This window comes from Phyllobates terribilis, unplaced genomic scaffold (assembly GCF_046119375.1).
Source record: "Phyllobates terribilis strain yellow unplaced genomic scaffold, ASM4611937v1 Scaffold_22__1_contigs__length_20350403, whole genome shotgun sequence".
Taxonomy (NCBI): Eukaryota; Metazoa; Chordata; class Amphibia; order Anura; family Dendrobatidae; genus Phyllobates; species Phyllobates terribilis.
In genome coordinates, this window is record NW_027362782.1 from 18,503,025 (window position 1) to 18,515,574 (window position 12,550).

The following is a 12,550-nucleotide window of genomic DNA, read 5'->3' on the forward strand; positions in this document are numbered from 1 at the left end:
ATTGTTTTCAAAATTCCGCTGACGCTTAAAAATGCTTCAGAACTCTTCCATTGTTCTCGGAATTCCGCTGACGTTTAATAATGCTTCGCAACTCTTTCATTGTACTCGGAATTCCGCTAACGTTTAAAAATGCTTCGGAACTCTTCCATTGTTCTCGGAATTCCGTTGAAGTTTAAAAATGCTTCGAAACTCTTCCATTGTTCTGGGAATTCTGCTGAAGTTTAAAAATGCTTCAGAACTCTTCCATTGTTCTCGGAATTCCGCTGACGTTTAATAATGCTTCGCAACTCTTTCATTGTTCTCGGAATTCCGCTGATGTTTAAAAATGCTTCGGAACTCTTCCATTGTTCTCGGAATTCTGTTGAAGTTTAAAAATGCTTCTAAACTCTTCCATTGTTCTCGGAATTCTGCTGAAGTTTAAAAATGCTTCGGAACTCTTCCATTGTTCTCGGAATTCCGCTGACATATAAAAATGCTTCGGAAATCTTGCATTGTTCTCGGCATTCCGCTGACGTTTAAAAATGCTTCGGAACTCTTCAATTGTTCTCGGAATTCTGCTGAACTTTTAAAATGCTTTGGAACTCTTCCAATGCTCTCGCAATTCTGCTGACGTTTAAAAATGCTTCGGAACTCTTCCATTGTTCTCGGAATTCTGCTGACGTTTAAAAATGCTTCGGAACTCTTCCATTGTTCTCGGAATTCCGCTGACGTTTAAAAATGCTTCACAACTCTTCCATTGTTCTCGGAATTCCGCTGACTTTTAAAAATACTTCGAAACTCTTCCATTGTTCTCCAAATTCCGCTGAAGTTTAAAAATGCTTCGGAACCCTTCCATTGTTCTCGGAATTCTGCTGAAGTTTAAAAATGCTTCGGAACTCTTCCATTGTTCTCAGAATTCTGCTGACGTTTAAAAATGCTTCGGAACTCTTCCATTGTTCTCGGAATTCCGCTGAAGTTTAAAAATGCTTCAGACCTCTTCCATTGTTCTAGGAATTCTGCTGAAGTTTAAAAATTCATCTGAACTCTTCCATTATTCTCGGAATTCGTGTGAATTTTAAAAATGCTTCGGAACTCTTCTATTGTTCTCGGAATTCCGCTGAAGTTTAAAAATGCTTAAAATCTCTTACATTGTACTCGGAATTCTGCTGAAGTTTAAAAATGCTTCGGAACTCTTCCATTGCTCTCGGAATTCTGCTGAAGTTTAAAAATGCTTCAGAACTCTTACATTGTTCTCGGAATTCTGCTGACGTTTAAAAATGCTTCGGAACTCTTCCATTGTTCTCTGAATTCCGCTGACGTTTAAAAATGCTTCGGTACTCTTCCTTTGTTCTCGGAATTCCGCTGACATATAAAAATGCTTCGGAAATCTTGCATTGTTCTCGGCATTCCGCTGACGTTTAAAAATGCTTCGGAACTCTTCAATTGTTCTCGGAATTCTGCCGAACTTTTAAAATGCTTTGGAACTCTTCCATTGCTCTCGGAATTCTGCTGAAGTTTAAAAATGCTTCAGAACTCTTCCATTGTTCTCGGAATTCTGCTGTAGTTTAAAAATGCTTCGGAACTCTTCCATTGTTCTCAGAATTCCGCTGACGTTTAAAAATGCTTCGGAAATCTTCCATTCTTTTCAAAATTCCGCTGACGTTTAAAAATGCTTCAGAACTCTTCCATTGTTCTCGGAATTCCGCTGACGTTTTAAAATGCTTCGGTACTCTTCCATTGTTCTCGGAATTCCGCTGACATATAAAAATGCTTCGGAAATCTTGCATTGTTCTCGGCATTCCGCTGACGTTTAAAAATGCTTCGGAACTCTTCCATTGTTCTCAGAATTCCGCTGACGTTTAAAAATGCTTAGGAAATCTTCCATTGTTTTCAAAATTCCGCTGACGTTTAAAAATGCTTCAGAACTCTTCCATTGTTCTCGGAATTCCGCTGACGTTTAAAAATGCTTTGGAACTCTTCCATTGTTCTTGGAATTCTGCTGAAGTTTAAAAATGCTTCGGAACTCTTCCATTGTTCTCAGAATTCCGCTGACGTTTAAAAATGCTTCGATACTCTTCCATTGTTCTCGGAATTCCACTGACATATAAAAATGCTTCGGAAATCTTGCATTGTTCTCGGCATTCCGCTGACGTTTAAAAATGCTTCGGAACTCTTCAATTGTTCTCGGAATTCTGCTGAACTTTTAAAATGCTTTGGAACTCTTCCATTGCTCTCGGAATTCTGCTGAAGTTTAAAAATGCTTCGGAACTCTTCCATTGTTCTCGGAATTCTGCTGAAGTTTAAAAATGTTTTGGAACTCTTCCATTGTTCTCAGAATTCCGCTGACGTTTAAAAATGCTTCGGAAATCTTCCATTGTTTTCAAAATTCCGCTGACATATAAAAATGCTTCGGAAATCTTGCATTGTTCTCGGCATTCCGCTGACGTTTAAAAATGCTTCAGATTCCTTCAATTGTTCTCGGAATTCTGCTGAACTTTTAAAATGCTTTGGAACTCTTCCATTGCTCTCGGAATTCTGCTGAAGTTTAAAAATGCTTCGGAACTCTTCCATTGTTCTCGGAATTCTGCTGAAGTTTAAAAATGCTTCGGAACTCTTCCATTGTTCTCGGAATTCCGTTGAAGTTTAAAAATGCTTTGAAACTCTTCCATTGTTCTCGGAATTCTGCTGAAGTTTAAAAATGCTTCGGAACTCTTCCATTGTTCTCAGAATTCCGCTAACGTTTAAAAATGCTTCGGAAATCTTCCATTGTTTTCAAAATTCCGCTGACGCTTAAAAATGCTTCAGAACTCTTCCATTGTTCTCGGAATTCCGCTGACGTTTAATAATGCTTCGCAACTCTTTCATTGTACTCGGAATTCCGCTAACGTTTAAAAATGGTTCGGAACTCTTCCATTGTTCTCGGAATTCCGTTGAAGTTTAAAAATGCTTCGAAACTCTTCCATTGTTCTGGGAATTCTGCTGAAGTTTAAAAATGCTTCAGAACTCTTCCATTGTTCTCGGAATTCCGCTGATGTTTAATAATGCTTCGCAACTCTTTCATTGTTCTCTGAATTCCGCTGACGTTTAAAAATGCTTCGGTACTCTTCCTTTGTTCTCGGAATTCCGCTGACATATAAAAATGCTTCGGAAATCTTGCATTGTTCTCGGCATTCCGCTGACGTTTAAAAATGCTTCGGAACTCTTCAATTGTTCTCGGAATTCTGCCAAACTTTTAAAATGCTTTGGAACTCTTCCATTGCTCTCGGAATTCTGCTGAAGTTTAAAAATGCTTCAGAACTCTTCCATTGTTCTCGGAATTCCGCTGACGTTTTAAAATGCTTCGGTACTCTTCCATTGTTCTCGGAATTCCGCTGACATATAAAAATGCTTCGGAAATCTTGCATTGTTCTCGGCATTCCGCTCACGTTTAAAAATGCTTCGGAACTCTTCCATTGTTTTCAAAATTCCGCTGACGTTTAAAAATGCTTCAGAACTCTTCCATTGCTCTCGGAATTCCGCTGACGTTTAAAAATGCTTCAGAACTCTTCCATTGTTCTCGGAATTCCGCTGACGTTTAATAATGCTTCGCAACTCTTTCATTGTACTCGGAATTCCGCTAACGTTTAAAAATGCTTCGGAACTCTTCCATTGTTCTCGGAATTCCGTTGAAGTTTAAAAATGCTTCGAAACTCTTCCATTGTTCTGGGAATTCTGCTGAAGTTTAAAAATGCTTCAGAACTCTTCCATTGTTCTCGGAATTCCGCTGACGTTTAATAATGCTTCGCAACTCTTTCATTGTTCTCGGAATTCCGCTGATGTTTAAAAATGCTTCGGAACTCTTCCATTGTTCTCGGAATTCTGTTGAAGTTTAAAAATGCTTCTAAACTCTTCCATTGTTCTCGGAATTCTGCTGAAGTTTAAAAATGCTTCGGAACTCTTCCATTGTTCTCGGAATTCCGCTGACATATAAAAATGCTTCGGAAATCTTGCATTGTTCTCGGCATTCCGCTGACGTTTAAAAATGCTTCGGAACTCTTCAATTGTTCTCGGAATTCTGCTGAACTTTTAAAATGCTTTGGAACTCTTCCAATGCTCTCGCAATTCTGCTGACGTTTAAAAATGCTTCGGAACTCTTCCATTGTTCTCGGAATTCTGCTGACGTTTAAAAATGCTTCGGAACTCTTCCATTGTTCTCGGAATTCCGCTGACGTTTAAAAATGCTTCACAACTCTTCCATTGTTCTCGGAATTCCGCTGACTTTTAAAAATACTTCGAAACTCTTCCATTGTTCTCCAAATTCCGCTGAAGTTTAAAAATGCTTCGGAACCCTTCCATTGTTCTCGGAATTCTGCTAAAGTTTAAAAATGCTTCGGAACTCTTCCATTGTTCTCAGAATTCTGCTGACGTTTAAAAATGCTTCGGAACTCTTCCATTGTTCTCGGAATTCCGCTGAAGTTTAAAAATGCTTCAGACCTCTTCCATTGTTCTAGGAATTCTGCTGAAGTTTAAAAATTCATCTGAACTCTTCCATTATTCTCGGAATTCGTGTGAATTTTAAAAATGCTTTGGAACTCTTCCATTGTTCTCAGAATTCCGCTGACGTTTAAAAATGCTTCGGAAATCTTCCATTCTTTTCAAAATTCCGCTGACGTTTAAAAATGCTTCAGAACTCTTCCATTGTTCTCGGAATTCCGCTGACGTTTTAAAATGCTTCGGTACTCTTCCATTGTTCTCGGAATTCCGCTGACATATAAAAATGCTTCGGAAATCTTGCATTGTTCTCGGCATTCCGCTGACGTTTAAAAATGCTTCGGAACTCTTCCATTGTTCTCAGAATTCCGCTGATGTTTAAAAATGCTTCGGAAATCTTCCATTGTTTTCAAAATTCCGCTGACGTTTAAAAATGCTTCAGAACTCTTCCATTGTTCTCGGAATTCCGCTGACGTTTAAAAATGCTTTGGAACTCTTCCATTATTCTCGGAATTCTGCTGAAGTTTAAAAATGCTTCGGAACTCTTCCATTGTTCTCAGAATTCCGCTGACGTTTAAAAATGCTTCTTTACTCTTCCATTGTTCTCGGAATTCCGCTGACATATAAAAATGCTTCGGAAATCTTGCATTGTTCTCGGCATTCCGCTGACGTTTAAAAATGCTTCGGAACTCGTCAATTGTTCTCGGAATTCTGCTGAACTTTTAAAATGCTTTGGAACTCTTCCATTGCTCTCGGAATTCTGCTGAAGTTTAAAAATGCTTCAGAACTCTTCCATTGTTTTCGGAATTCTGCTGAAGTTTAAAAATGCTTCGGAACTCTTCCATTGTTCTCAGAATTCCACTGACGCTTAAAAATGCTTCAGAACTCTTCCATTGTTCTCGGAATTCCGCTGACGTTTAATAATGCTTCGCAACTTTTTCATTGTACTCGGAATTCCGCTAACGTTTAAAAATGCTTCGGAACTCTTCCATTGTTCTCGGAATTCCGTTGAAGTTTAAAAATGCTTCTTTACTCTTCCATTGTTCTCGGAATTCCGCTGACATATAAAAATGCTTCGGAAATCTTGCATTGTTCTCGGCATTCCGCTGACGTTTAAAAATGCTTCGGAACTCGTCAATTGTTCTCGGAATTCTGCTGAACTTTTAAAATGCTTTGGAACTCTTCCATTGCTCTCGGAATTCTGCTGAAGTTTAAAAATGCTTCAGAACTCTTACATTGTTCTCGGAATTCTGCTGAAGTTTAAAAATGCTTCGATACTCTTCCATTGTTCTCGGAATTCCGCTGACATATAAAAATGCTTCGGAAATCTTGCATTGTTCTCGGCATTCCGCTGACGTTTAAAAATGCTTCAGAACTCTTCCATTGTTCTCAGAATTCCGCTGACGTTTAAAAATGCTTAGGAAATCTTCAATTGTTTTCAAAATTCCGCTGACGCTTAAAAATGCTTCAGAACTCTTCCATTGTTCTCGGAATTCCGCTGACGTTTAATAATGCTTCGCAACTCTTTCATTGTACTCGGAATTCCGCTAACGTTTAAAAATGCTTCGGAACTCTTCCATTGTTCTCGGAATTCCGTTGAAGTTTAAAAATGCTTCGAAACTCTTCCATTGTTCTGGGAATTTTGCTGAAGTTTAAAAATGCTTCAGAACTCTTCCATTGTTCTCGGAATTCCGCTGACGTTTAATAATGCTTCGCAACTCTTTCATTGTTCTCGGAATTCCGCTGATGTTTAAAAATGCTTCGGAACTCTTCCATTGTTCTCGGAATTCTGTTGAAGTTTAAAAATGCTTCTAAACTCTTCCATTGTTCTCGGAATTCTGCAGAAGTTTAAAAATGCTTCGGAACTCTTCCATTGTTCTCGGAATTCCGCTGACATATAAAAATGCTTCGGAAATCTTGCATTGTTCTCGGCATTCCGCTGACGTTTAAAAATGCTTCGGAACTCTTCCATTGTTCTCCAAATTCCGCTGAAGTTTAAAAATGCTTCGGAACTCTTCCAATGTTCTCAGAATTCCGCTGACGTTTAAAAATGCTTCGGAACTCTTCCATTGTTCTCCAAATTCCGCTGAAGTTTAAAAATGCTTCGGAACTCTTCCATTGTTCTCGGAATTCCGCTGACGTTTAAAAATGCTTCACAACTCTTCCATTGTTCTCGGAATTCCGCTGACTTTTAAAAATACTTCGAAACTCTTCCATTGTTCTCCAAATTCCGCTGAAGTTTAAAAATGCTTCGGAACTCTTCCATTGTTCTCAGAATTCCGCTGACGTTTAAAAATGCTTAGGAAATCTTCCATTGTTTTCAAAATTCCGCTGACGTTTAAAAATGCTTCATAACTCTTCCATTGTTCTCGGAATTCTGCTGAAGTTTAAAAATGCTTCGGAACTCTTCCATTGTTCTCGGAATTCCGCTGACGTTTAATAATGCTTCGCAACTCTTTCATTGTTCTCGGAATTCCGCTGATGTTTAAAAATGCTTCGGAACTCTTCCATTGTTCTCGGAATTCTGTTGAAGTTTAAAAATGCTTCTAAACTCTTCCATTGTTCTCGGAATTCCGCTGACATATAAAAATGCTTCGGAAATCTTGCATTGTTCTCGGCATTCCGCTGACGTTTAAAAATGCTTCGGAACTCTTCCATTGTTCTCGGAATTCTGCTGAAGTTTAAAAATGCTTCAGAACTCTTCCATTGTTCTCAGAATTCCGCTGACGTTTAAAAATGCTTCGGAAATCTTCCATTGTTTTCAAAATTCCGCTGACGTTTAAAAATGCTTCAGAACTATTCCATTGTTCTCAGAATTCTGCTGACGTTTAAAAATGCTTCGGAACTCTTCCATTGTTCTCGCTTATTCCGCTGACGTTTAAAAATGCTTCACAACTCTTCCATTGTTCACGGAATTCCACTGACGTTTAAAAATGCTTCACAACTCTTCCATTGTTCTCGGAATTCCGCTGACTTTTAAAAATGCTTCGGAAATCTTCCATTGTTTTCAAAATTCCGCTGACGCTTAAAAATGCTTCAGAACTCTTCCATTGTTCTCGGAATTCTGCTGAAGTTTAAAAATGCTTCAGAACTCTTACATTGTTCTCGGAATTCTGCTGACGTTTAAAAATGCCTCGGAACTCTTCCATTGTTCTCTGAATTCCGCTGACGTTTAAAAATGCTTCGGTACTCTTCCTTTGTTCTCGGAATTCCGCTGACATATAAAAATGCTTCGGAAATCTTGCATTGTTCTCGGCATTCCGCTGACGTTTAAAAATGCTTCGGAACTCTTCAATTGTTCTCGGAATTCTGCCGAACTTTTAAAATGCTTTGGAACTCTTCCATTGCTCTCGGAATTCTGCTGAAGTTTAAAAATGCTTCAGAACTCTTCCATTGTTCTCGGAATTCCGCTGACGTTTAAAAATGCTTCGGAAATCTTCCATTGTTTTCAAAATTCCGCTGACGTTTAAAAATGCTTCAGAACTCTTCCATTGTTCTCGGAATTCCGCTGACATATAAAAATGCTTCGGAAATCTTGCATTGTTCTCGGCATTCCGCTGACATTTAAAAATGCTTCGGAAATCTTCCATTGATATCAAAATTCCGCTGACGCTTAAAAATGCTTCAGAACTCTTCCATTGTTCTCGGAATTCCGCTGACGTTTAATAATGCTTCGCAACTTTTTCATTGTTCTCGGAATTCCGCTGACAGTTAAAAATGCTTCGGAACTCTTCCATTGTTCTCGGAATTCCGTTGAAGTTTAAAAATGCTTCGAAACTCTTCCATTGTTCTCGGAATTCTGCTGAAGTTTAAAAATGCTTCAGAACTCTTCCATTGTTCTCGGAATTCCGCTGACGTTTAATAATGCTTCGCAACTCTTTCATTGTTCTCGTAATTCCGCTGACGTTTAAAAATGCTTCGAAACTCTTCCATTGTTCTCGGAATTCTGCTGAAGTTTAAAAATGCTTCGGAACTCTTCCATTGTTCTCGGAATTCCGCTGACATATAAAAATGCTTTGAAAATCTTGCATTGTTCTCGGCATTCCGCTGACGTTTAAAATTGCTTCGGAACTCTTCAATTGTTCTCGGAATTCTGTTGAACTTTTAAATTGCTTTGGAACTCTTCCATTGCTCTCGGAATTCTGCTGAAGTTTAAAAATGCTTCAGAACTCTTACTTTGTTCTCGGAATTCTGCTGACGTTTAAAAATGCTTCGGAACTCTACCATTGTTTACGGAATTCTGCTGAAGTTTAAAAATGCTTCGGAACTCTTCCATTGTTCTCAGAATTCCACTGACGTTTAAAAATGCTTCGGAAATCTTCCATTGTTTTCAAAATTCCGCTGACGCTTAAAAATGCTTCAGAACTCTTCCATTGTTCTCGGAATTCCGCTGACGTTTAATAATGCTTCGCAACTTTTTCATTGTTCTCGGAATTCCGCTGACGGTTAAAAATGCTTCGGAACTCTTCCATTGTTCTCGGAATTCCGTTGAAGTTTAAAAATGCTTCGAAACTCTTCCATTGTTCTCGGAATTCTGCTGACGTTTAAAAATGCTTCGGAACTCTTCCATTGTTCTCGGAATTCCGTTGAAGTTTAAAAATGCTTCGGAAATCTTCCATTGTTTTCAAAATTCCGCTGACGCTTAAAAATGCTTCAGAACTCTTCCATTGTTCTCGGAATTCCGCTGACGTTTAATAATGCTTCGCAACTCTTTCATTGTACTCGGAATTCCGCTAACGTTTAAAAATGGTTCGGAACTCTTCCATTGTTCTCGGAATTCCGTTGAAGTTTAAAAATGCTTCGAAACTCTTCCATTGTTCTGGGAATTCTGCTGAAGTTTAAAAATGCTTCAGAACTCTTCCATTGTTCTCGGAATTCCGCTGATGTTTAATAATGCTTCGCAACTCTTTCATTGTTCTCTGAATTCCGCTGACGTTTAAAAATGCTTCGGTACTCTTCCTTTGTTCTCGGAATTCCGCTGACATATAAAAATGCTTCGGAAATCTTGCATTGTTCTCGGCATTCCGCTGACGTTTAAAAATGCTTCGGAACTCTTCAATTGTTCTCGGAATTCTGCCAAACTTTTAAAATGCTTTGGAACTCTTCCATTGCTCTCGGAATTCTGCTGAAGTTTAAAAATGCTTCAGAACTCTTCCATTGTTCTCGGAATTCCGCTGACGTTTTAAAATGCTTCGGTACTCTTCCATTGTTCTCGGAATTCCGCTGACATATAAAAATGCTTCGGAAATCTTGCATTGTTCTCGGCATTCCGCTCACGTTTAAAAATGCTTCGGAACTCTTCCATTGTTTTCAAAATTCCGCTGACGTTTAAAAATGCTTCAGAACTCTTCCATTGCTCTCGGAATTCCGCTGACGTTTAAAAATGCTTCAGAACTCTTCCATTGTTCTCGGAATTCCGCTGACGTTTAATAATGCTTCGCAACTCTTTCATTGTACTCGGAATTCCGCTAACGTTTAAAAATGCTTCGGAACTCTTCCATTGTTCTCGGAATTCTGTTGAAGTTTAAAAATGCTTCTAAACTCTTCCATTGTTCTCGGAATTCTGCTGAAGTTTAAAAATGCTTCGGAACTCTTCCATTGTTCTCGGAATTCCGCTGACATATAAAAATGCTTCGGAAATCTTGCATTGTTCTCGGCATTCCGCTGACGTTTAAAAATGCTTCGGAACTCTTCAATTGTTCTCGGAATTCTGCTGAACTTTTAAAATGCTTTGGAACTCTTCCAATGCTCTCGCAATTCTGCTGACGTTTAAAAATGCTTCGGAACTCTTCCATTGTTCTCGGAATTCTGCTGACGTTTAAAAATGCTTCGGAACTCTTCCATTGTTCTCGGAATTCCGCTGACGTTTAAAAATGCTTCACAACTCTTCCATTGTTCTCGGAATTCCGCTGACTTTTAAAAATACTTCGAAACTCTTCCATTGTTCTCCAAATTCCGCTGAAGTTTAAAAATGCTTCGGAACCCTTCCATTGTTCTCGGAATTCTGCTAAAGTTTAAAAATGCTTCGGAACTCTTCCATTGTTCTCAGAATTCTGCTGACGTTTAAAAATGCTTCGGAACTCTTCCATTGTTCTCGGAATTCCGCTGAAGTTTAAAAATGCTTCAGACCTCTTCCATTGTTCTAGGAATTCTGCTGAAGTTTAAAAATTCATCTGAACTCTTCCATTATTCTCGGAATTCGTGTGAATTTTAAAAATGCTTTGGAACTCTTCCATTGTTCTCAGAATTCCGCTGACGTTTAAAAATGCTTCGGAAATCTTCCATTCTTTTCAAAATTCCGCTGACGTTTAAAAATGCTTCAGAACTCTTCCATTGTTCTCGGAATTCCGCTGACGTTTTAAAATGCTTCGGTACTCTTCCATTGTTCTCGGAATTCCGCTGACATATAAAAATGCTTCGGAAATCTTGCATTGTTCTCGGCATTCCGCTGACGTTTAAAAATGCTTCGGAACTCTTCCATTGTTCTCAGAATTCCGCTGATGTTTAAAAATGCTTCGGAAATCTTCCATTGTTTTCAAAATTCCGCTGACGTTTAAAAATGCTTCAGAACTCTTCCATTGTTCTCGGAATTCCGCTGACGTTTAAAAATGCTTTGGAACTCTTCCATTATTCTCGGAATTCTGCTGAAGTTTAAAAATGCTTCGGAACTCTTCCATTGTTCTCAGAATTCCGCTGACGTTTAAAAATGCTTCTTTACTCTTCCATTGTTCTCGGAATTCCGCTGACATATAAAAATGCTTCGGAAATCTTGCATTGTTCTCGGCATTCCGCTGACGTTTAAAAATGCTTCGGAACTCGTCAATTGTTCTCGGAATTCTGCTGAACTTTTAAAATGCTTTGGAACTCTTCCATTGCTCTCGGAATTCTGCTGAAGTTTAAAAATGCTTCAGAACTCTTCCATTGTTTTCGGAATTCTGCTGAAGTTTAAAAATGCTTCGGAACTCTTCCATTGTTCTCAGAATTCCACTGACGCTTAAAAATGCTTCAGAACTCTTCCATTGTTCTCGGAATTCCGCTGACGTTTAATAATGCTTCGCAACTTTTTCATTGTACTCGGAATTCCGCTAACGTTTAAAAATGCTTCGGAACTCTTCCATTGTTCTCGGAATTCCGTTGAAGTTTAAAAATGCTTCTTTACTCTTCCATTGTTCTCGGAATTCCGCTGACATATAAAAATGCTTCGGAAATCTTGCATTGTTCTCGGCATTCCGCTGACGTTTAAAAATGCTTCGGAACTCGTCAATTGTTCTCGGAATTCTGCTGAACTTTTAAAATGCTTTGGAACTCTTCCATTGCTCTCGGAATTCTGCTGAAGTTTAAAAATGCTTCAGAACTCTTACATTGTTCTCGGAATTCTGCTGAAGTTTAAAAATGCTTCGATACTCTTCCATTGTTCTCGGAATTCCGCTGACATATAAAAATGCTTCGGAAATCTTGCATTGTTCTCGGCATTCCGCTGACGTTTAAAAATGCTTCAGAACTCTTCCATTGTTCTCAGAATTCCGCTGACGTTTAAAAATGCTTAGGAAATCTTCAATTGTTTTCAAAATTCCGCTGACGCTTAAAAATGCTTCAGAACTCTTCCATTGTTCTCGGAATTCCGCTGACGTTTAATAATGCTTCGCAACTCTTTCATTGTACTCGGAATTCCGCTAACGTTTAAAAATGCTTCGGAACTCTTCCATTGTTCTCGGAATTCCGTTGAAGTTTAAAAATGCTTCGAAACTCTTCCATTGTTCTGGGAATTTTGCTGAAGTTTAAAAATGCTTCAGAACTCTTCCATTGTTCTCGGAATTCTGCTGACGTTTAAAAATGCTTCGGAACTCTTCCATTGTTCTCGGAATTCCGCTGAAGTTTAAAAATGCTTCAGACCTCTTCCATTGTTCTAGGAATTCTGCTGAAGTTTAAAAATTCATCTGAACTCTTCCATTATTCTCGGAATTCGTGTGAATTTTAAAAATGCTTCGGAACTCTTCTATTGTTCTCGGAATTCCGCTGAAGTTTAAAAATGCTTAAAATCTCTTACATTGTACTCGGAATTCCGCTGAAGTTTAAAAATGCTTCGGAACTCTTCCATTGC